Below are 24,982 nucleotides of genomic sequence, written 5' to 3'. Positions count from 1 at the left end.
AACGCCTCCTGTGTCTGGTGTCTGTGGACAGCCATGTGCTCTTTTCTACTGTTTCCCAGGGGTTTGGAGAGATCAAGGACACAGATACGCATGCTTGAGGACATAAGGTTTTAATTATACAGATGTGTGTTGCATCCAGCTTGAAGTTCTCTGTAAGAGAGGCCAGCTGTTCCTGATTTCTTCCTCTCCTCTGCCTTTTCGTTCTATAGAAGCAGATAGCAAAAATGATGGTTTCTGTTCTCTTTGGTCAAAGACTGGTAACTTTTCAGTCACAACCTTACCACAAAGCCAAGAACAACTTCCTGAAGGCTTCCCCTTGGGCCTGTTGACATTTTACAGGATTGGAAATGTTAAAGATCTTTTGAAGGTGGGGCCAAGAACACAAAGAATTCTATTTGAGATGCAGGGTGGGAGGCAGGAGGTGAGAATTGTTTGCCTGGGTCCTTCAGTGCTCAGCCTGGTGGGTGCAGATAGCATCACCACCATTTGCAGCACCTGTAATGTATGTATAGTCCTGCTTCTTACATTCTCAGGCAACAGCTGGCTGCTGCTTTGTCTGTACTCTTGGACAACACACACCCTCCCTAAAGGACTGGGGTTTGCTGTGCTGATAGAGGAGCGGTGTGGTAGAATGGGGTGAGGCAGTGGCCCTATTGAGGGAGGGGAACCGGAGGTGGAGCCTTTCTGTCTGGTATTCTTAAATAGTGCCTGTCATTTGGGGCTTTGATATATTGCTTAGGCTACTGTTTCTAGACGAGGCACCACACCTCTTTAAGGGTGCACAGATTTGTATGGTACCAAAGTGTCAGGAAGCAGTTTCCTAAAGGAGAAGGTCTGTCTATCTTTTTGTTTTTTTCTCCTTACATTTAAGAGTAGGGATCAAAACCTCTGTACTCTGTAATTTGGTCAGTCATCATTGTCTGTTAGTCTGGCAGCCATGAGTTGTAAAACCACGAAAACTGTATTAGAAAAGGATGTTCCAGCTCAGGGGGAAGCCCAGGCTAGAGGCTTGCCAACTTGACTTTAAACATCTTTTTCAGTAGAGCTTATCACAGCCAGTGAAGCTGGGGGTGGGGATGGGGGTGGGGGTGGGCAGTGTAGGGAAGAAACCTAATTATGCAAATTTTGATCTTAAAGCTTTATTCGTATGTTTCCTGGCAGGCTGTTCTTTAATCTCAAGAGCAAGATTGCTCAGAATTACCATATATTCTCGTTAATTGCATTAAAATTATAGCAAAGGTTGTTTTTGCTATAATCAAGAGTGATTTTGATTAATACTTAGGAAATCAAACGCCTCACCAGCAGTGGGAATGAGTACAACCTTCTCAGTCAGCCGTCCTTTCTCTTCCTTCCTCCCCTCCTTGCAAAAGGCCAAAGATACACATGCATCTGAAGGGATTCTAAGGAAAACACTCCAAAATGGGAGTCCATTTTCCTCTCTCTTGAAGGGTATAGAATAGCTTTTGAGGAAGGCAGAAAGAAGAGAGAAGGAGAGGGAGAGGGAGAGGGAGGAGAGGGAGAGGGAGAGAGAGAGAACACACAGGCACACCAGCCTGCCTTGGCTGGCAACAAACAATGGCACCCCCTCTCTTATAGGCTGACTGTTAGGTCAGCAGAGTATGCTGGGAAAATCTAGAAGAAGATGAAGATAAGATACCCATGTAAGGAGGACATTAAAATTACAGACAGGTATGCGATAAAAACAAAAGGGAAATCAACTAGAGTGTGAGCAAGTCCTCAGTGCTTAGGCAGAGGCCCAAAGGGGTGGCTGGTGGTGTGACAGAAGGCCCTACTTATCTTTGACAGATAGGGCGTGGTTGGTGGTAGATAGGAGGTGTCATAGGTGTGGTGACTTAGGCTGGAAACCTTCACATATCACACTACAAGGAGCCATGTTTCCCAGAGACCATTCACATACTCAGGACACTCAGGACAGTTTCATTTCCAAGACCTCATCTTCGTGTCCTGGAGAATCTCATTCTATAATCCCCCAGCTGTCTGCAGCTCCCCACTCCATGGCTGGAGCAATGAGTGTTGATCTGAGGTCTTCCTCTTGGGCTGATGGTGTTACTGGGAAATGGTAGCAACTCTCAGAGGTAAGGCCTGGTAGTACATGAAGACTAGTTGAAGGTGGTCTATCTTTTTATTTTTTATTTGTTTATTATATGTAAGTACACTGTAGCTGCCTTCAGACACTCCAGAAGGGGGCGCCAGATCTCGTTACAGATGGTTGTGAGCCACCATGTGGTTGCTGGGATTTGAACTCAGGATCTTCGGTAGAGCAGTCAGTGCTCTTAACTTCTGAGCCATCTCTCCAGCCCCGAAGGTGGTCTATCTTTGTTTTCAGAAAGCAGATATATTCAGCCACCCCACATTATAACCTGCTTTGTCCCAAAGCATAGTTTGACACATGTGTTTGTGTGCTTACTATCTGTTCACAAGTGTTCATTAGTATTCTGTGTATAGTGTGGGGAGGAGCGAGCGGGTCATTGCGGGAGAAAAAGATGCTGGAAAGATAGTCATTTGGTAATGCCATAGTTTCTTGCAGCTTGTTCCAATGACTTCCTCCTCCATTTTCCTTCCTTTCTTTCCATCCTTTCCATTCTTTTGAGTGCTGAGGCCAGATGACCTGGTGTATAATAGACAAGCAATCTATCAATGAAGTATACCCTCAGGTTGTGACTTCTGTCTTAGTTAGGGTTTTATTGCTGTGAACAGACATCATGACCAAGGCAACTCTTATAAGGACAATATTTAGTTGGAGTTAGCTTACAGGTTCAGAGGTTCAGTCCAGTAGCATGGAGGCGGGAACATGGTAGCATCCAGGCAGGCATGTTACAGGAAAAGCTAAGAATTCTACATTTTCATCTGAAGGCTGCTAGGAGAAGATTGGCCTCCACGTGGTTAAAAGGAGGGTCTCATTATCCACCCCTACAGTGCCACACTTTGTCCAACAAGGCCACACCTCCTAATAGTGCTACTTCCTGGGCCAAGCATATTTGAACCATCACACCTTTGAAGGATACATTTATGTCTGATCCTTGGCTCCCTCTCTCTCCCTTTGCATCCTGACTACCATAACATGAGAAGCTTTCCTCTGCCATGACTTCCTGCCATGACTGTATGCCTTACTACAAGCCCAAGGTGATGAAACTAAGTGACCATGACTTCAGTACTATTAAGTTTTCCTTCTTACGTTGATGGAAAGATTACTAACACAGGAACATCTTCCTTTGGGGACCAAGGAGTGAGATTTGCAGTCATAGAGGACACACACGCACACACATACACATAGACATACACTGGAGGAGCCACCTTGGTGCTGCCATGCTGTTCTTAGAAAGTCTGTACTAAGGGTCCCCAGTGAAGGAGCTAGAGAAAGGACCCAAGGAGTTGAAGGGTTTTGTAGCCCCATAGGAGGAACAACAATATGAACTAACCAGTACCCCCCAGAGCTGTGTCTCTAGTTGCATATGTAGCAGAGGATGGCCTAGTCAGCCTTCAATGGGAGGAGATACCCTTGGTATTGAGAAGATCATATGCCCCAGTACAGGGGAATGGCAGGGACAGGAAGCAGGAGTGAGTGTGTTGGGGAGCAGGGCTGGGTGGGTGGGGAGGGTATAGGGGGCTTTGGGGATAGCATTTAAAATGTAAGTGAAGAAAATATCTAATTAAAAAAATGATAAGGAGAGGCCCTAGGTCCTGTGAAGGTTCTATGCCCCAGTACAGGGGAATACCTGGGCCAGGAAGCAGGAATGGGTGGGTTGGGGAGCAGGGGGAGGGAGGAGAGGATAGGTGATTTTCAGAGGGGAAACTAGGAAAGGGGACAACATTTGAAATGTAAATAAAGAAAATATCTAATAAAAACAAGAAAGTCTGTACTAGCTTCATTTCCCGCCGTCAGGACCTGTGAGTTTCTGTGTAATAACTTTCGCTCCCAGGGTGGGTTTAGTAAAGCAGCTTCTCTTCATTATCTCCCAGCTCCTAGAAGTGTTCAGTATTCTAGTCAGAAGACAGATGCCCTTTGTCCCAACCTCTATTCTTCCTGCTTTTAGTAAAAAGAAAATGGAGCTGCCTTACAGGTGCAGAGGTTCAGTCCATTATCATCAAGATGGGACCATGGCATTGTCCAGGCAGGCATGGTACAGGAGGAGCTGAGAGTTCTACATCTCATTCCAAAAGGAAATAGGAGAAGAGTGGTTTCCAGGCAGCTTCCAGGGAGTCTTGCCAGACTATTTCTTACTCTTGATTATCTTTGGACACTGTAGGTAATTAATGTGTATTGCACTTCTTTCTTTCTTTCTTTCTTTCTTTCTTTCTTTCTTTCTTTCTTTCTTTCTTTCTTTCTTTCCTCCCTCCCTCCCTCCCTCCCTCCCTCCCTCCCTCCCTCCCTCCTCCCTCCTTTCTTTTCTTTTCTTTTCTTTTCTTTTCTTTTCTTTTCTTTTCTTTTCTTTTCTTTTCTTTTCTTTTCTTTTTTTTTGAGACAGGGTTTCTCTGTGTAGCCTTGGCTGTCCTGGAACTCACTCTGTAGACCAGGGTGGCCTCGAACTCAGAAATCCACGTGCCTCTGTCTCCCAAGTGCTGGAATTAAAGGCCTGCGCCACCACCGCCCCGCTGCACTACTTTCTTAAGGCTATTATAACACAGTGTACTACATTAATAACTGGACACACGGCAACATTTGGTCAATAAAAGACTGAATATATGACACTATGTATCAGTTACTTCTTTACTGCTTTGAAAGACACCATGACCAAAGCAAATTAAAAAGAAAATTGGGATTATGGTTCCAGAGGGTTAGAGTCAATGATGGCAGGCTGAAGACATGGTGTCAGGAACAGCTGAGAGCTTACATTTTGGTTAATTTAGTGTGTGTGTGTGTGTGTGTGTGTGTGTGTAGGGAGGGAGGGAGGGAGAGAGAGAGAGAGAGAGAGAGAGAGAGAGAGAGAGAGAGAGAGAGAGTGAGAGTGTTAGAGTTAGTTATGTACCATGGCACATGTGTGGAAGTCGAGAAAAGCTACAGAGTTGATGCTCTCTCACCTTTACGTGGGTTCAAGGCATCAAGCTTAGGTTGTCAGGCTTTCTGCTCTTTATGCAGAAGATAGTTGTACAATAAACTGGATAACTTAAAATTTGAAAAGACAATTTTCTCACAGTTCTTGGCTTCTAGAAGCTAGGGGGAATCCAAGGAAGGAGTCCATCCAGAAGCCAAGAGAACTCGGGAGCATGGTTGTGCTGATATTTTAAACTCTGGGGAATTCTACTTACCAGAATTGTGAGAAAATTGTTTCTTTTCAAATTTTAAGTTATCTAGTCATTGAGCATCCCTGAGTATGTACCAGCCTCATCCTCACATGAAGTTCTCTCCTCTGAATCAGTCCATATTTCTTTTGATGTAAGAACACATTGGATTAGGAACCACATTATTTTGAGACTATGTCTTGTATTGCCCAGGCTGACCTTGAACTCCTGATCATCCAGTCTTATCGTCTTGACTGGTAGGATTATGTAGGCATGTATCTCTTTAATCCAGAGCGTCAGCATCTTAACACGTTGATTTTCAAAGACTCCTATTCCAAATATGCTCACTTCCTTAGGTTCTTGTTAAAAATGGGCTTTGGAGGGGTGGGGGAGGTGTACAAATTTCACTCCAGTAAATAGAACCATATAAAGCCTTCAAAAACCCTTAGCAACCCACCAAAGAACACAACCGCCTGAGCATGACTTGTTGCTGTGTGACCCACATGGAGAAGCATGTCAGGAGCCTACCGTGCTTTCCCTCCCCGACTTGCTGCTCTTAATCACCTTGTATCTCTCTAACTGGTTCCTTGTGGATAGATGTGATCTCTTGGAAGCTCTTGGAAGCCCCTCTTTCTGGATTTTAGGTTCATATGACCAAAAGATGTTGTCCCTCAGGTGGGTGGAATGCCATCATTTGTCACCTCACCTCTCACAAGTTCTCTGCAATCACAATAATTGGAAGAAGCTGTGCTGATGACAGGGCCATGGTACAGTGTTCACAAATGCCAAAGTGTAGCAAAGGCCTAATAATACACTAGGTGTGAATTATGGACCATAATTAAGGCCTTTGCCAGTCATATTGCCCAATTAGAATATACATAATTGTAAGTAGGACTCCATTTTTTTTTAAAGAATAATTGCTTGTTGAAAGTGTGACATTAAAGAGTTAGTCGAATAGAGTCTGGAAAGATTTCCAAATGAATCCTGCAGCCCTCTGAAGAACAAAGGTGAGCGCGTGGTTTAGTTGAAACAGATGTCACCTGCTTTGGACACTTCTCTTGGGCCCAGACTACAATGTTCTTACTATTCTCCAGGCCCGGGATGGTGTCTGGATTGTTACATACGTAGGAGAAAGGGGCAAATAGTCCCCGATTTCTGCTGTGAACTGAGCTTTGTACGGGGGAAAGGGACATGATGCTTAACTTAAGTGTGTTTTAAAAATTATGTCCTTTATTTTTGAAATTATAATATAATTACAACATTTCTCCATTCCCTGTCCTCCATCCAAATCCTTCCATGTGGGCTGGAGAGATGGCTCAGGGTTTGGAAGTATATATTACTCTTCCAGAAGAACTGAGTTTGGTGCCCAACTCCCATGTCAGATGGCTCACAACTGCCTGGAATTCTAGCTCCACAGGCTCTGACACCTCTTAGCATTCTTTGGGCATTCTTTCATACACATACACAGGATGAAAATAAAATAAATGTTAAAAATGCCTCTCATCTACTCTTGCTTGCTCTCTTTCAAATCCATGACCACCTTTTTCATTAATTGTTGTTACATGCATCCGTGTGTATGAATATACACATGAATTTTCCTATACACATAAATACAGCCTACTCAGTCTATGTGATGGTACTTGTCTGTTTATGTTTTCAGGGCTGACTACTTGGTATTGGGTAAAAATTGATGTACTCTTCCCTGGGGAAGAGTTTTTCTCTCAGCATTTCTTAGTTGCATGTAGTTCTTTGTGTAGAGTTGAGGCTTCATGGGCTTTCATCCACGTTGTCTATTGGCTTGGTGAATCAGTTAATTCATTGAGGTTTAGTTACTTAGGAAGAACATGTGGGACTCAAAGGCAGCTGCATCACCAAAAGCTCACCACAGAGGCTGGGGAGATGGATGGCTCAGTCCATAAAGTGCTTGCTGGACAAACACAGGAAACGGCTCAATACCGAACACCCATGTGCAAAGCCAAGGCTGGTGGCACTCACTTGTGCTCTCTGTTGGGGAAAGGGAGACAAGCAGTTAGATCCCTGGCACTGACTAGCAAGCCAACTTGACTTGACTTAATTGCTATGTTCTAAGTATGTATGAAAGACTGTCTCAAAAAAGAAAGCACGCAAGGTTGGCATCTGGCCTTCAAATACTCACCAAGGTGCATGTGTACCCAAACACAGAAACATGCATACATCTACAAAGTTTTGTTTTGAAGTTCTGCCCCAGCATGGGTGATGACTCAGCTAAAGCTGTAACCACAGAGCTCTCTGAACACCTTGCAGGCAGAGCCTAGGAAGTTGGCGGCCTTGCAGAGGAACCAGAGGCATTTTGTTAAGTTTCATGAGTCCTGTGAGCCTACCTTCTTATTCCAGGAAGGAATTAGCAGTAACTGGCTTTATGAAAAACAGTGCTTTCAGCCATAGAAGTGGCACAAGTCCTTAAAGAAAATACTGTGCAGTAAAGAGTCACAGGGCAAGGTGGAGAAGTGGCAGGTTGGAGCTAGACTGGAAGTAAAATCCCTGTCATACCTTGGCTATAACTGCCTCTCTCCAGTCCATTTCCATCTTCACAAGGCCTCCTTCAGTATATATCTTCCTCCTCTTCTTCTTTGAGGTAGGGTTTCAGTGTGTAGCCCTGGCTGGCCTAGAACTTGACTGTTGTACCAAGCTATACTTGAAACCACCATGTATACCAGGCCAGCCTTGCACCTGTGGTCGTAAGCTTGCTGCTGGCTCCCAGTTGCTGGGAGTAGAGAGATGTGCCATGGAATTGTCTATCTTCTCATCTTCTTATAAGGATACCGTGACATTAGATTAGGACCACACTACTGAGCTCATTTTAACTTTATTACGCCTCTTAACATTGTTTCTCTGGAGACAGCACAGTGGTTAAAAGTACTTTGGCTCTTGTGGAGGACCTGTATTCAGTTCCCAGCATCCATATGATGGCTCACACATGTTTCTAAGTCCAGTTTTAGGGGATCTGATACCCTCTTCTGATCTCCAAGGATTCTTGCACACAAATTACACACACACACACACACACACACACACACACACACACACACCATATTAAATGATATAATTAAGCAAATGGGAAATATATCTAAAAATAATAATCCTTTGCCTACATAGGTGAAGAGTATCACTCTTTGTCTTTGCTAAGGAAAGGTTTCCTTTTTCAGATTAGCTGCCCCTAAGTCATCATCCAGCTCACACACTGGGAATTCCCAGCAAGTATTGCATTTTGTTATGAGTAGCAGTAATTAGATGAACCAGAATGTGACAAGGGGAGTGGAGCAATAAAACAGGCAAAGTACTTTTGCATTCTTTCCAGAGCGGGATCTCCTGGGAGAAGTGCTCACTGCGCTGCTTGCTCTGTAAGTTGGGCGAGCATTCAAGTGTGTGTCTCCAGAGCACTACTTTAGGCCCAGGGCTAGAGAGAGAACTGGCCATCTCTACTGGTTTCTGGTACTGTTAGTGTAGGTCAAGAGGATAAGATCTCTGGCCTGAGAGGAGACTGGTTCAATCACTTGGCTATGGAATCACCCATAGGAGGGCTGGCCCACCAACTACAACCTTACTGAACAGATAGGGAGAAGGATTGTTCTCTAAAATGAGACACTCTACTTCTCCTTCCCCAAATCCCTGCCACCATAGTTCAGAAGCTCACAGACCATAGTCATGTCAAAGGTAATAAGTCTACCTTATGAACAATTCAGAAAAAACATACATTTTCTTTCATAGTTTTCTATCTTTTTTTCTAAGTGTTCTTTTCTTAGTACTTGGGGTTTTATTCCCAGCATTTTGGGTGTCCCTACTCTTTCCCTAAAACTTCTATCCCCACCATGTGGCTGTTTGCTGGCCATGTGCCTGACCTCCATGGCAGCTTAAACAGCATGGCTTGTCCCTCTCCTTTCTCTTCCTCCGGGGAACTGCTAGGGTTTTACAGCTTGTCAGTCCTGTGTTTTTTCTTTTAAACTCTAATAAATTGTCCTTGTGGTTCCATTTGAGTCTATTTCTAAGTTCTTTTATCAATGTGACTAGGTTTCCCAAAGGGGACCTTGATCTCCCCTGTATCACTGTGAGAGGAAGACTATAAGAGTTAACCTTGAGAATACTGAGCCCCGTGTTCAGAATTTGGAAGGAATACATTAAAGGATGCTGAAAGGAAGCATGCATTGACCCCTGGGCTATAAGCCTTTGGCTTATACAATTTTTAGGTGCATTTGCAAGCTTGGCACTAGCAGTAATTGCTTGGTACTAGCAGGTTGTGGACAGGGCCCACATGACCTGGTAGCTTTGGGCAGGTTGAGTATGGTACACTGGACTGTTCCATTTAAGTGGGGCTGGCAGCCCTGCTTGGAAGTGGTATATGGGAGGATTTAGAGAGAGGAAAGGGAGAAGTATTGCAATTATAATTTCAAAAATAAAGAATTAGGGTCATTCAGGGATTAGGATGTAAGTCAGTGGTAAAGCATTGTCTGACATAGGAGAGACCCTGGAAACAACAAAATAAAATAAACTTTAAAAATTGAAAATATACAAGATTAAGTAAAAGGCTCATCCCCTCTGGTTAGTCTTCCTGAAGCCATTTCATTGCCTTATTGCATATTATTTATTTATTTAAATTAATTAATTATTTCATTTATTTACATCTCAAATGTTGTCCCTTTCCTGATCCCCCCGTCAAAGACTCCCTCCCTGCTCTCTTTCACCTCTACGAGGGTGCTTCCCCCCAGCATCATCCCACCCTGGGCCATTAAGTCTCTAGGGGACTAAACACATCCTCTCCCACTGAGGTTAGACAAGGCAGTCCTCAGAGGGAGAAAGTCCAGACATCAGAGATAGACTTGGTGATGCCTGGCTTTATTTTACTGCTTGCTTAGTTATTTTTCTATCACCCTGACAAAACATCATGACCAAGACAACTTATGAAAGAAAACCTTTAGTTGGTAGCTTGCAGTCAGCAACAGTGCTTCTCCTCCCCAGTCAGGGTAATTTTCTACAACCGTTGCTTTGCATGGCTCAAGGAGTCTTACAGACAAACTTAATTTATAGGTCTTGAAATGGGAAGATGGCTTGAATTACCCGGCAGTGCCAGTGGCATCGGGAGAGGTGATCAGTCAGGGCAGGAGCAGAGGGTGGAGCGGGGCTCACTGAGGATAAAAGACCATGGGATGCAGGTAGCCTTTAAAACATGGACTATGTGTGAAAACAGAGTGTTCTTCAGAGGAGCCCTGAGGAAGATTCTATATGACTTGCTGGTGGTCAGATTTTCACTCGCTTTAGACTTGTGGCTTCCAGAGCTATGAGATCACAGTGAGTAGTATTTGCTCTAGTGCTTTTGTGTCCATGTGGATTTCTGCATTTTGTCAATGAATGTGCTGGTTAAAGAATAGCAAATATGAGCTCTGTGTCTAGGCATCTGAGTCCTGTGTGTTTGGAGATAAGCATACTGTGCTTAGTTGCTGCACATGCCTACTGCTGAGCTGGCCTTAATAGTGAACTGCCTGGCTTGGTTCCTGTCTCAGGGAGGCAGCTGAGCTAAGGAGAGGCTTAGGAAGTTGATGAGGTGGGTTCTACAATTCCACCTTAAGACAACAGATTGGGTTTTTGTTTGTTTGTTTGTTTGTTTGAGATAGTCTTGTGTACCTCAGGATAGCCTCAAACTGACTATATAGCCAAGAATGACCTAGCCAACTCCCAAAGGCTGTCTCCATCTCCAAAAGGCTGAGATTTTAGATGTGCAGTAACACCCTGGGTTGATGCTGTGTTATGGTTCAAATCTTGGTCTTTGTGCAAGGTAGACAAGCTCCCTACCTACTGAGCTACACCACAGCCTCAGGAAATGTTCTTTGGGCTCTTCTCCCTTCCTCTCCTGACTGATTAAACATGTGCCACGATCCAGACCTGTCATTTCTAGTGGATTTTTTTCTTGCCTTGTACTCTTAAAACGTCTATATACCTAGTGTCCCCATACAATCTAAGGGCTTGTGTTGTGTGTGCAGAACCAATTCAGAATGGTAACAGGGGAAAGGCCAGGTGAGAAACTGCACTTTTATTTTCCATAGTATTAAGTAGTTTGTTTGACTTGCTTCCATTACAAAACTGGGTGATTTTCAGATTTAGTTGGCTAAGTCAGGCAGATTCAGGCCAGGTCATAGTCATTGAAATTACCATGTAGCCAAAGACAGAAATCTCCCATTTTCTGCCAAAGCACAAACCATGGTGTCTTCTTGCTTTTAAAGGATTTGTGTTTGTGAGAGCAGCCAGACTGACAGCGGCCTGGATGACATAAACTCTCAGGAGGAGGTTAAAGTTTACCATGTATTTATGGCCAAGGACCTGCTCATTCTGTCTTTAACGCTGCTGCTTAGAATGCTCAGTCACTGTAGAGCGCCACACCAGCAGCCAAGGCTCTGACTGTGTACACAAATACTGATTTTGAGTGGGTGTAACAGAAGCCACAGTCTGCCATTGAATGTCTGTGACAAGGGGATTTGAGCAAGCCACTTACAGGCAGTATGCCACTTATGAATAAGTTCATGTAGAAAAGCTGTACAATTGAATTGAGGAAGGGACAGAGAAGAACTAGGTTATGGTGGGGAGATGTCTTTTAGTGCTAGCAGGCAGTGACCCTCAACAGAGCCAGAATAGTGCTCGGATGCTTCTGGAGTCAAAACACACTACGCTTCTAACTTCAAAAGTATGTGTGAGTCATTGTAAAAGCTCTCCTCCCCCCACTCTGTGTCTGTCTCTGTTTTTCTCAATGTCTGTTTTTGTCTCTCTCTGAGTGTGTCTGTCTCTGTCTCTCCTCTGTGTGTGTGTGTGCGTGAATGCGCTGTGCATGCATGCATGCATGGTGATCTATGTAGTCTAAGTTACATTCAGACTCAAATTCTCCTGCTTCAGCCTCTGAATGTTAAAATAACAGGTGCGCAACACAATGCCTATCCAAGCTTACTGCAGCGAATCATCCTCTTCTCTCTTCCTCTCCCTTCCTTTTCTTCTCTTTCTTTGAGATAGAATCTCACTCTGCAGGTGACACTGGTCTGGGATTTTACTAAGTAGTCTGAGTTGGCTTTAAACTTGTGCCAGTCCTCCTGCTTTAGCCTCCTGGGTGCTGAGATTGCAGGCATGTTGTAAGCTTGCTATCCCAGAAACAAAGAGGGAAGCATTTGTGCCTTTTCACAATATCAGAATCTACTGAACAACAATGCAGTTTCATTGGCAGAGTTTGCCAGATTCCTGTACTTTCCTCCATAGGCCTGGCTGAGGCAAATGTGGGTTCTTCTATTTAAATCTTAATTTCCAATATTAAGTTTAAAATCATATATAATATATCATACAGCAAAGATCTTTCTGTGTGTCTGCCTGTCTATTTCTGTCTGTGTCTCTATATGACATATTGTGACTGTAAATGGTTAAAGAGGCAGAGTTTCAAAGAAGCCTAAACAACCACAGCTGAGAAACTGACTGAAATACACAGTAGTCTCTGTGGGGGCAAGATAATGAACTAGCTAGATATTTTTTGAAGAGACATTGGGGCTTCTGCCTGCTGTCCAAAGGTGTGAGTTCTGGATCAGAGGTTTGAGTGCAACTGTACAGTTGAGTCCAGATGCAGACATGAAAAGGCAGGATGAGCTGGGCGGAGGTGGCGCACACCTTTAATCCCAGCACTTGGGAAGCAGAGACAGGCAGATTTCTGAGTTCGAGGCCAGCCTGGTCTACAAAGTGAGTTCCAGGACAGCCAGGGATATACAGAGAAACCCTGTCTCGAACCTCCCTCCCAACACTCCCCCCACCACCAAAAAAGAAAAGGATGCAGGATGAATGGACATCAGATACACAGCCAATCCAGATTGGGAACAGGAGGATGATGGGCAGACAGCAACTCAAGAAGGCTATATGAACTGAGCTGAGCTGAGCTGAGGCCCCTCACAGTCAGGACTTCTCTATCTGTAGGTCCCTTGACACTTATAGCAGGTGCTCACTGGGATGGTGAGTATCAAATTGCTAGGTGTCTACCTCTTCATGGGCATGGGTGAGCCAGCTGAACTCTCCTGTTGGTGTAGTTTGTCTGATAAATTATCAGGCCTGGTTTCCTTGACCTGATTTTGCTATGTTCATGTATCCCTATAGTTTTAATGAACCCTGATAAATTTCTGGGGTGACATTTTATTGTGCTCCCAATAAGAAGTCATTTATCAGTCTATATTGTATGGGTGGTACTGGACAGATGGTGCCCATGACATGCCTACCTGGGTGCATACGTAACCTCTGTCCTCCTAACTAAGTCTCTCAGGGTGGAGTACAACCTGAAAAGTACTGTGGAGTGACTGAAGCAGGCACAGCCTGATTGCAACAAGGCAGGAGCCACCAGACCACCAGACCTGGCCAACTTTACCATCTTTAATCATTTCTTTCCCCCCTTTGTTTTCCTTCCTTCCTTCCTTCCTTCCTTCCTTCCTTCCTTCCTTCCTTCCTTCCTTCCTTCCTTCCTTCCTTCTGGCCAACCTTACCATCTTTAATAATTTCTTTTCCCCCTTTGTTTTTCTTTCTTCTCTTTCTTTCTTTCTTTCTTTCTTTCTTTCTTTCTTTCTTTCTTTCTTTCTTTCTTTCTCTCTCTCTCTCTCTTTCTTCTCTTTCTTTCTCTCTTTCTCTCTTTCTTTCTTTCTTTCTTTCTTTCTTTCTTTCTTTCTTTCTTTCTTTCTTTCTTTCTTTCTTTCTTTCTTTCTTTCTTTTGAGATAGGAACTCAGTGTCTAGCTCAGGCTGGCTTGGAACATACTGTGTATTCCTGACAGGCCTCAAAATCATGGCAGTCCTTGTGCCATAGCATCCCAAGTGTTAAGATTAGAAGTGGGAATCTTCACATCTGGCTCTTTGACTATTTTTAAGTGTATAGTTAGTGCTTTTAAATGGCCCCATATTGGAATTTCCTGCTTTGTTGGCACTGCTCTGGTGATCTCTGTGAAGCCATACAAAGCAAAAATGTAGTATTTCATTATGGCTTTTATTGGGATCATGTGAGCACTGTGCTTTGGACAAATTAAATATCAAACTATTTGGAGAATGTGAGAAACTGGCTTGGATATCAACTACTTTGTCACCAGTAGCAATGATTTCCAGAAGATCTTGATCCTCAATAGGTCTGTAGCTAAGTGAATGGAATTCCTATTGTGTACCCAGTCCTTGCCTTAGCATCCTACACTCTGACCATCACCACATAATGCTTGGATGGCAGCAGAAGTTTGATTCAGATGAGTTTCTCTTCCTTTCCTTTGCCCTCATGAACTCCATTCTCTGGTCAGCAACTTGGTCCAGATAAAATGTCACCTGCCCCCTATCACAAAGTTTCTGCAAGAGTTGATCATTGCTCTTGTCCTAAGGGTAGTGGTGCTTAGCCACTCTCTCCTAATTGAAATGAACATTCCCCCCTCTGGTGCCTAACAAAGGTTAAAAGGTTCAGGAAGCTCATGAAACTCAAAAGATACAGTCAATACACAAGACTCAGGAAGTCTTATGTGAGCCTTTGGATGATGCAGCTGCCCACGTACTTATTTTTGAGTGTGATGTGTATGCATGTTTGTTTGTGTAAGTGCATGCATGCAAGAGTTGTCAGAAGACAACCTCAGTTGGCACCCTTGTCTTCTACCTCGATTGAGTTAGGAGTTGTTGTTGTTGTACCCCAGGCTGGCTTTTGAGTTAGCAGAGATCCTTCTGCCCTGCTTTCCGTCTCACTGAAGAACACTGGCATTTACGCTCAGACTGGAGAAGTGAGCTGAGCTAGTTTTGCTTGTGGTGAACACTTTATTCACTTGGCCATCTTCCAGTTGTATTTACTTTTAGATTGTAGTTTTATTTATATGACTGTATGTGTGTCTCTGTGTGTCATAGGTATGTGGGTGTCCAGTGACATCAGATCCCTTGGATCTGGAGTTAGAGATGGTTGTGAATACTTGCCATGAGTGCTGGGAACTGAACTCATGTCCACTAGAAGAACAGCAAATGCTGTTAACTACTGAGCCATCTCTTCAGCCTTCTCCAATTCTTATATCCACCTTTTTTATGCAACTGGAATCTTGATCAATTTTAATGTGTTGTAGAATTGAAACCTTTTCCCCATTAAGCCACCTCCCATATTTTTGCCCCTAGTCCTCCTATTTGCCCTACGTATCTCCTGTTCCATTTTCTGTCTCTGAAAACACCATTATTCCAGGGGCCTTGTGTGAGTGCTACCATTTAGTATGTATATTCTATGACTTGTTTAATTCATTTAGTATATTTTCTTTAGAAAGGCTTATCATGTAGTCACTGGCTGATTTATATATGTGTAGCTAGATCTTGAAACATGGGTCTCATAGCTGCTAATAAGCACTCTACCACTAACTTATACCCTCAACCTTCTTGCTGTCTTTTTACTTCTAATTTCTGCTTATATTTTCTAAAAAATTGCACAGCTAGCATGAACAACTTGAAAATAGTCTTTAAAGGCACATGAAACATTGAAAGAGCTAGATGATTAGGGCCACGTCATGCCTCATGGCTTTGAAGACCATATTTAGACTTGTGGAATTGACATCATGTTGAGCTTTTGAGCTTGAAAGGGGATGCTCCAGGATGCATTCAGAGAGGAGAAGGAAAGATGTCTACTCACTTGCGATCTGGAGACTATCTTGAAGCCTATTTTCTACAAAGTGTGTTTTCTTGAAAGTCCTGGGAAGCAGCATGTGGCTCTAGGGAAAGATGCTTTCTGCTAGATGCAGAGAAGCAAGTGGTCCTTGGGCATTCTATAGAAATGAATTTATAGTTCTTGGTGATGGCCTGACTTTAGAGCATGAGAGAGAGATGCAAGGTGGGTTGTAGGATTTGGATTTAGACAATGGGCAGCTGTGCCAGTCAGTCAATGAAACTGATGTGGGACCTAGGACTAGCATTTGACTATGAGACATTGGAAAGTGGCTCAAGAGGAGGGAACAGAGCCTAGATACACATTTAATAAGTTTAGCCATGGAGAGGAGGGACATAAAACAGCAGGACTGAGATGAAGAAGTAAAATCAAAAGATGGCTTTCTACTTTAAAATGGAAGATGTTCAAAATAGATGGAATGATATGCCTCAAATTGATGTATAGATTCCACTCAATCCTATTAAAAGCTCAGCGGCCTTCTTGTGTGGACATGGGCAGGATGCTCTTAAAATTCACATGGAAATTCAAGGGAGCCTAAATAACCAAGCAGACTTGCCAAACAAGAGAAAAGTTAGTGGATTCCCAGTTCTCAGTTTTGAAACTTATTATAACAGTAATGAAGACAGAGAATTCCCCCACCCCCGGTAGGATTAGGATTCCAGAGAAAGGGATGGGCCAGGGCCAGGCTGGGCCACTGTCATTGCCATTCTCCCTCTGCTGAGCTTGGCCAGGTGGAAGACAGAAATCTTGATGGGGTCTGGCAAATGTAGACTGGGATTCTCCACGCAGGCCTGCTTATAAACACTGAAGGGACACCTCTGGCTAACACTGCACCTCACGATGTGATAGCTTTGCTTTCTTTTGCCTCCGAGGTTGTGTGAGCTCCATTGGGCTCTCTGTGTAGATTGCACTGGGTTCTGTCCAGGTTGGCTCATGGGGGCTGTAAGCAACCCAGGCTTCAGGTAAGCACATTTGTACTGCCTACTGAGCTGTCTTCTAGTGATAGTCTACTGCTACAAGCTTGAGGCAGAATGAGGAAAAACAACCATACTTAGTTAGTGATTTATTTAGTATGTGGGAGAGTGTTTGCGTGTAGAGGGGACAATGTACATGCGTATAAGATGCCCATGTATGTGAAGGCCAGTGGTCAGCCTTGGTTTATAGTCCTCAGGAGCCAGGGTCTCTAGCTGGCATGAAATTCACCCAAGTACTTTAGACTGGTTGCATGTTGAGCCTCAGAAGTGTCCCCATCCCCTGGTTCTTGTTGCTTGCAAGTGGATTGGACCTAGTGATCTCTGAGGTGTCTATCTTCTCTGCCAGACTCTGATTTGGAAATGTTCACATAAGAAGCCCAACCAGATGCAACTTCCCACTCCTCCTTTGAACTTACACAGAAAGCCACTGCTGCCTATAGCAGCTGCATGAGATGCCACTCACATTGTTAGTGTCGAGGATATGGGTTAGACTTGTTTGAAGATGGCCTTGTCTGAAACAGTGGCATTCTTGCGCATTGATTTCCCAGGCTTGCAGGGCGTGGTGGCGCACGCCTTTAATCCCAGCACTTGGGAGGCAGAGGCAGGTGGATTTCTGAGTTCGAGGCTAGCCTGGTGTACAAAGTGAGTTCCAGGACAGCCAGGGCTACACAGAGAAACCCTGTCTGGAAAAACCAAAAACAAACAAACAAACAAACAAAAAAACAAAAACAAAAACAAAAAAAGTTTTCCCAGGCTTTTGTCAGAACAGAAGAATCTAAATGTTCCTCAGGTGGGGGATGAGTTTAGATAAGAACATGGCTTTGTTGTCTCTTTGTTGTCCTGTAAGTTATAGTCAATTTAGTTGGCTCTACTTAACACCAGATATGATAATAAGGATAGTTAATTCCTGTGAGAAATTCCTGTGTGTCAGATATTTTGATAAACACTTTATGTAAAATGACCAGTTAACTCCTCATGCCAGTCCACTTTAGTGGACTATCTGTTGTCATATTCATTTTACAGATGAGAAAACTGAGGACTTCAGCCCTTAAATTTTATTAGTGTTTTTGGGGTGTGTGTGTGTTCATGTATATGTACACATATGTGTGAACATGTCTGTGAGTGTGTGAGAAGTTGGCGTTGGTGTCATCCTTAATAGGTCTCTCTACCTTACTATTTGAGACAGTCTCTCAATGAAGGCAGGTTTCTGATTGGCTAGACTGGATGTCCAGGAAACCCCATGAATCTTCCTTTCTCCATATCCCTACCTCTGGGATTGCAGGTATATGCTGCTAGGTTTGGGTTTTATGGATGCTGAACTCAGATTCTCATGATCACATAGCTATCTACAGTGGTGAGTGGGAGAGCTGGATCTACATCTGAACTGGTTCCCAAGCAGGTCATCAGTACTGCTAAGTTCTAGTGTTGTCTCAGAACAGCCGCGCCTCCATGCCTTAACAATGCTTTTACCTTCATTTAGCAAAGCCCTTGGGAGTTGGCACTATAGCCCCAAGAGCAGCATGCCTCAAGCCACAGGACTGTGAGCATACCTCAAGCATTCTAACATCTCAAGGCAGAGCTTGTTCATGTGGTTTTATTTCCATCATGTGTATTCTACCTTTTGTAGAGGGACAGGCAATCTGGTATGACACTATCTTTTGAGACATAGGAACAGGTCCCCTGTGTGAGATCAAGTGGTTGCTTATGGACACCTAAGCAGTGACTAGATGCCTCGTGTTTTGTATCTCAGTGTCCATTTCCACTTCTGCTACCTAATTATTCTTTTTTAATTAATTTATTTTGAGTGCAAGAGTCTTTTGACTTATATACATGTACAACGTTCATGCCTGGTGCCTATGGAAGCAAAAAGAGAGGGCTTTGGAACTGCAGCTACAGAATTCTTTTTTTTTTTTTTAATTTATTTATTTATTATATGTAAGTACATTGTAGCTGTCTTCAGACACTCCAGAAGAGGGGGTCAGATCTCGTTACGGATGGTTGTGAGCCACCATGTGGTTGCTGGGATTTGAACTCTGGACCTTCGGAAGAGCAGTCGGGTGCTCTAACCCACTGAGCCATCTCACCAGCCCCCAGCTACAGAATTCTATGAGCCATCATGTGGGTGCTGAGGACTGAATCTAGATCATCTGCAAGAGCAGCTTTTAGCTGCTGAGTCTTCTCTCCAGTCCCCATGCTGTCTCATTATTAGACACTGTGGCCAATGGGCCCTCATTTTAAAGAAAGGGCATATTATCTCTAAGGCCCTGGGATAGTACCTGGAGACAGCCACCCCGCCAGTCTTTGTTGAGATGTAGATGATTACAGAACATAAAATCCACCATTTCAATATCTATACTTGAGTATATTCAATAGACTCACGATGCTGTGCAGTCATCCATCTGGTGCCAGAAAATTTCTGCTGCTCTAAAGTGAAGCCCCATGCCCGTTAGCAGTCCAGTCCCTTCACCTCCAGCCCTAGGCACCCACTCCACTTGCCTTTTGCTCTCAGCTCTGACTCCCATGCAGGAGGTTCTCTTTGTGGGCATTCAGTACATATTTGTGATTTCGTCTGTGAACATCCATCGTAAACATGTTGTTCTCTGTGTAGAAATGAAGAATGAGATGCTCCTTTTAATTACACACTCATCAGTGAAGTGACGTTTACAATTTGTACAAATCCTTCCAAGACATTGGAAATCAAACAGCCTGCTATATAGGACACTATGATGTTTCCTGGCAATATACAAAACGACTTTCAGCCCTGGTGCCTGTATTTGAACAATGCCATGTTTCCCAGTGTTCCCCCTCCCTAGTAGACATTGGCGCATGGGGTGCTCTATGCATACTTGAAATCAGCTGGCAGATCCAATCCTCAGTGGCTGCCGCGGTTGAACTGATGATGGAGCTGACTCCTGGCTTCTAGCGAACCACTGCCTTCCTGTCATTATTGTCCTCTCTGAGAGTGGTTTAAATTTATTCATGAAACTAGTTGGAGCTCAGGTGGTGACAGCAAAATGCATTTAGTAATCAGAATAAGAGGCAAGCTATTTTCACATTCCTTAGCAATGCACAGTGCCTAACTAACCCAGAGGATATTAATTGCTCAGCATGCTTTGAGGTGGAGAAGCATACATTTATCAAGACAATGTGTTCAGGTCTGGATTGAGTACCATGAGTTAGAATGCTGCACACATTTCAGGCATCATCCCTGGTTTGTTCTGGACTTCTGTGGCATGAAGCCTGGACACAGCACTTACTTGTTTGCACCAAAAAAATGATGAATTATTTTCACCAGAGACATTTGGGAATTTGATCATGCATACCAGTAGCTTTGTCCTATGGACTTCCCATGAGCAGTTTTCAGGAATGTTCCCATGGAAATCACAGAAGTGTGAATTGATTTTCATGGCCTACAGCCTTACCTTTTGTTAGTTGTGGCCCCAGAGGCCTTCTGCCCAGGGAACTGGGGACTCAAGGCTCGGTAGCATCTATGCAGGTGAGGCCTTTAGTGTTTGATGGTTAGTATTCATGTGTGTGTGCCTGTGAGAATATGTGCATGTGTGGAGGTCAGAGGTCAACTTCAGGTATCATTCCTCAGGAGATACATGCCTTCCTTCCTGAGACAGTCTCTGGCTGGGACCCAGGGTTCACCCATTAGGCTAGGTTGGCTGGTCAGCAGGCCCCAGGGATCCATCTGTTTCTGCCCCCCAGCCCTGGAGTGATAAGCATGTACCTCGATGTCTGGCTCTTTTCTATGGAATCTGGAGAGTTAAACTTAGCTTCTCATGCTTGGAGAGCAAACATGTTGTTGACTGAGCCATCTTTCTTGAGTCCAAGTGATCAAGAACTATGCCACAGGCAAAACATCTGGCACAAATTTGGTTCCCAGTGTCAGATTCTGATTATTTTATTTATATATTTATTTAAAATTTTAAAATTTGCCGGGCGTGGTGGCACACACCTTTAATCCCAGCACTCGGGAGGCAGAGGCAGGCGGATTTCTGAGTTCCAGGACAGCCAGGGCTACACAGAGAAACCCTGTCTCGAAAAAAACAAAAAAAAATTTTTTTTAAATTTATTTTATGAGCATTGGTGTTTGTTTGCATTCATGTCTGTGTGAGGGTAGTGGATCCCCAGTAACTGTAGTCACAGACAGCTTTGAGCCACTATGTGGGTGCTAGGAATTGAACCTGGGTCTTCTGGAAGAGCAGTCAGTGCCCTGAATGTCTAAGCTAACATTGAACAAGTCTGTCTCTTTTTTTGTAAGTAGCTTTGTGCCCTTGGAGTTGTTTTGACACATACACTAGTCCAGATGCCAGGCAGGTGAGTGGCATCGTGGCTTTCATGGACATTTAAGTACAGGGTAGGTTTTATGGAACCTCCATTAAGGCAGACACATCTAGCTTTACCAGACTAAGGTGTCTGTAGTGCTGTCTTATTCACTTCTACAGAAAATAGTCATGATTTTGAAATGTGAAAACTGAAGCAGTTCAACTATTTATTCAATTAGGATTCATATTGAGCTCTCCTTCAGAAACCATGGAAACCGCTTACATGTACAAATCAGAGACAGAATAGAAACTAGCCTTAAAGAGCATGTGTGTGTGTGTGTGTGTGTGTGTGTGTGTGTGTGTGTTGACTGTCACTGGCCACTTGAGAGAAACTGAGCTCTGCTTATGTCCCAATATAACCTCTGAAATCCTTTGAAGGAAGGTGGTCCAGCAACCTCTGAAGTTGTTAGCCAATCAGCAGGCAGGAAACACACCCCTCTGTAGAGGTGAATTTGCCCTCAGTCTAAACCCCAAGTGGATTTTCACCAAGTCATGGTCAGCACTATGCACTGGTAATTGAGGAAAGGGGACAAACTGGCAAGTGGAGAAAACACTTGCCTAAACAATTAGTTGATGTTTCACTTACTTTATTTTACATAGTGAGTGGCTGCCATGTTGACAGCGCATGCCTGTAGAAGACGCATTTACCTGGAAGAGGGTACTTTCAGGATGAACATAGTGAAGTGGGCAGGAACAATGGAGGCAGGAATGATTAATTAATCAAGCCCAAGTGCAAGGCTGCTTAAGCGCCCATCAAGTAGTCTCTCCAGGATCACATAATTCCATCAAGTCTTTGGCAGGTGCTGGTATACAGCCTGCTCGTGGCATCATGGCTAACAAGGACTCATTTTGCATTGTTTTACAACCTTCATTAAGATACTGCCCTACCTTCCTACACCACTCCTGGTAAGTCAGGTTGCAATGGAGAGTCAAGTTTCTTTTCTCTCCCCAAAGGAAACAGTGCTAGAGGACAGACCGTGGCTATCCTGGTGTGTTGGATAGAACCAGCACTTCATTCAGTAGAGCCTTTCAAGGCCATGCACAAGTTCACAGGGAACATGTCTAAAATTCATCTCTATCTTTGACTTTGAAGAAGAGCACTTCAGACAGGTGTCATCAGCTCGTGGTGCAGTCTTCCTATGAGATTCTTAGCGGCCTTCTGCAGTGGACGAAGTAACTTTTCTGTTGACTGCTGGAACACTGCTCTCAGATCCCGGAGCTTATGAGTTGTGAACTAGGCCTAAGATGAATTGGCTGCTTTCTGAAGAGCACATGGGGCGCCTGCTGGCAGCTCAGACGGAGTTGAGTTAGAGCATGGGCGAGTAGCACCAGTGTGATACCCTTTGCTATATGTGGTGCATTGTGAGGACATCCGTGCCTGTTTGGGTTTTAGCTGTGCTGGGTTGTAAGTATGTGTGGTCTTACGGTGCTGAAAATGAAACCCAGGGCTTCATGCATGTTCCTTAAGGGCCACACTATTGGATTACATTCTTATCCTAGTTGTAGGATTTGAAGACATCTTAATAGATCAGGATTGACCTTGAGAGTCGGTGCTTCATTCAGAGATAGTTTGGATCTGTTGAGTTCAAAGTCAATAAGGAATTAATTAATACACATTACAAAATTGTGTCTTATTGCTCTTAACCCCTTACTTAATGACACATGGCCAGGTATGTCAGGAGTCGCTAAGGGAATGGCCAGTTCTACATGTTATTAGTTCAATATACTATTGTGGACTGTGTACCTTTGTTGTTGGGTGTTAAAGAAGGAGTGTTAAAAGAAGAGAAGACTCAGTGGAATGATAGACTTATGGTTTAGGAGACACTGATACAGAACCGTGAATTATTTTAAGAAAAGGACATGGACATCATTAAAATCAAAAAAAGAAAGAAAGAAAGAAAGAAAGAAAGAAAGAAAGAAAGAAAGAAAGCAAGCAAGCAAGCAAGCAGTTGGTAACCCTGACAGGAAATAGCTTCTTCCTCTTGACTCCTGTTCTTAATTCCCTAGACATAACCTGTATTAGCGGCTTCCATTGGTGAACTTCTAGAACATTGTTATGGCTGAAGACTTGCTGGATTTCAGAACAAATTCCATGTCAGTATACAGGCATTCCCCATCTTTTCTAGCACAGTGATGTAGTAAGTCATTGTGTGGAAGAGCTCTGTCACACAGCTGGTCCTCTCTGATGACCACTGTTCTGCCTGTATTTGTTCTAAGCAGAGCTACAGTGGAGGTCTTTGTGCACTCTGCTTTATGTCCATGTTACTATTTTTCTCTAATAAATATTTAGAAGTGGCATGATTAAGTTGAAAATGCATATATAAAATATTTAAATGTTGAAATAACTACAGACTTCTAGAACCTTGTAAATACAATATGAAGAGTTTGGTTCCCATAGTCAAATCTCTTTGGGGTACATTGGTTACCTGATGTGCTGGCTGCCCCAGTCTCAGCGCACTGGATTATACTTCCAACAGTCCCTGGGATGATTCCTATTGACAATGGGGAAAGGTGTTTTTAATATGTTGTTTTATTTGGTTGAAGAGTTGTGCCTTTGTGTCTAGGAGAAAACGTGTCCCTGAGTTGGTCTCGGAAGGTTGCATGTTTCTATGAGTTCAGCCTTTTCTTCCAGAAATGGCCCGGCAGTTCAGGTTTGATTCCCAACACCCACATGGTAGACCACAGTCATCTTTAACTCCACTTCTAGAGGATTTGACGCCCTCTTCTGGCCTCTGAAGGCACTGCATGCATGCCATGCACAAACACACATACACCCCAAAACAAACACACACACACACACACACACCCCAATACATCTCAATCATTCCTTTAGATTACCCACTTTTTTGACAAATAAATGTTCATAGCAGGCTTTTAAGATCATTCATATTTCTGTGATAGCAGCTGCATTGTCTCCTTTTTTATTTCTGAGTTTGTTTGGGTTTTCTTTCATTTTGATTTTTTTACTGTAAATAAAAGAAGCCTCAGGTATTTAAGGCCAGACTCCTATACATAGGGAATTTGAAGCCAGCCTGGACTACATGAGCAGACTCTGAATCCCAGTGATTCAACCAGTCAGAGCTTCAGGGATTCTTATGCCTATGTCTCCAGGGCTGGTATTAGAAGCTCATGCCACCAAGTGCTACTTTTCCTAGGGTGGCGGGGGATGCACACTTGTGTTCTTACACTCACACAACAGGCACTTCATCCACAGAGCTGTCTTTGCAGCCAGCCTAATTTTCTAGTTTCTATTTTATTTCCATTCTGACCTTAATTTTTTTTTTAAAAAATGTTTTGCTAAACTTGGCTTTTCCTTTGTTCTATTTTCTAGCTTTCTGAGGTGCAACACGAGGGCTGTTGTGATGCAGGCTTTCCTGCCAGGACTGCTTTCAGTTTGAATATATCATGCTTCCATTTGCCCTTGTCTCAGGATACTGTTTGGTTTCCCTCTTAATATTTTGTGTTGACTTACTGATTGTTGAGAAGAGTGTTGTTTAATTTGTACATGTTTGTGAGCTATCTCTTACCACTCAGTTTTAGTTTCATGCTGTTGTAGTCAGAAAAGAGACTTGATATGATCCTAGTCTTCTGTAATCACTGCTGGGATGTGCTTTGAGCATTAACACATGATCTGTGATATTCCCTGTGTGTGCATTTGCAAAGAATGGTCTGTAAATACTTGTAAAACCCACTGTTTTCTTGCTATGTTTAGATCATCCATTTGATGATGGAAGTTTCCTAT

At 43.5% G+C, this 24,982-nt stretch overlaps 1 protein-coding gene across 8 annotated transcripts in view; it reads left to right on the top strand.

Annotated features, from left to right (window-relative positions):
- Cd99l2 (CD99 antigen-like 2) overlaps window positions 1-24,982 on the top strand; it is a 72,807-nt gene that overhangs the window by 16,563 nt on the left and 31,262 nt on the right. The window lies entirely within an intron of this gene.

This window comes from Mus musculus, chromosome X (assembly GCF_000001635.26).
Source record: "Mus musculus strain C57BL/6J chromosome X, GRCm38.p6 C57BL/6J".
NCBI classification, from domain to species: domain Eukaryota; kingdom Metazoa; phylum Chordata; class Mammalia; order Rodentia; family Muridae; genus Mus; species Mus musculus.
This window is presented reverse-complemented; position numbering and strand designations above follow the sequence as displayed.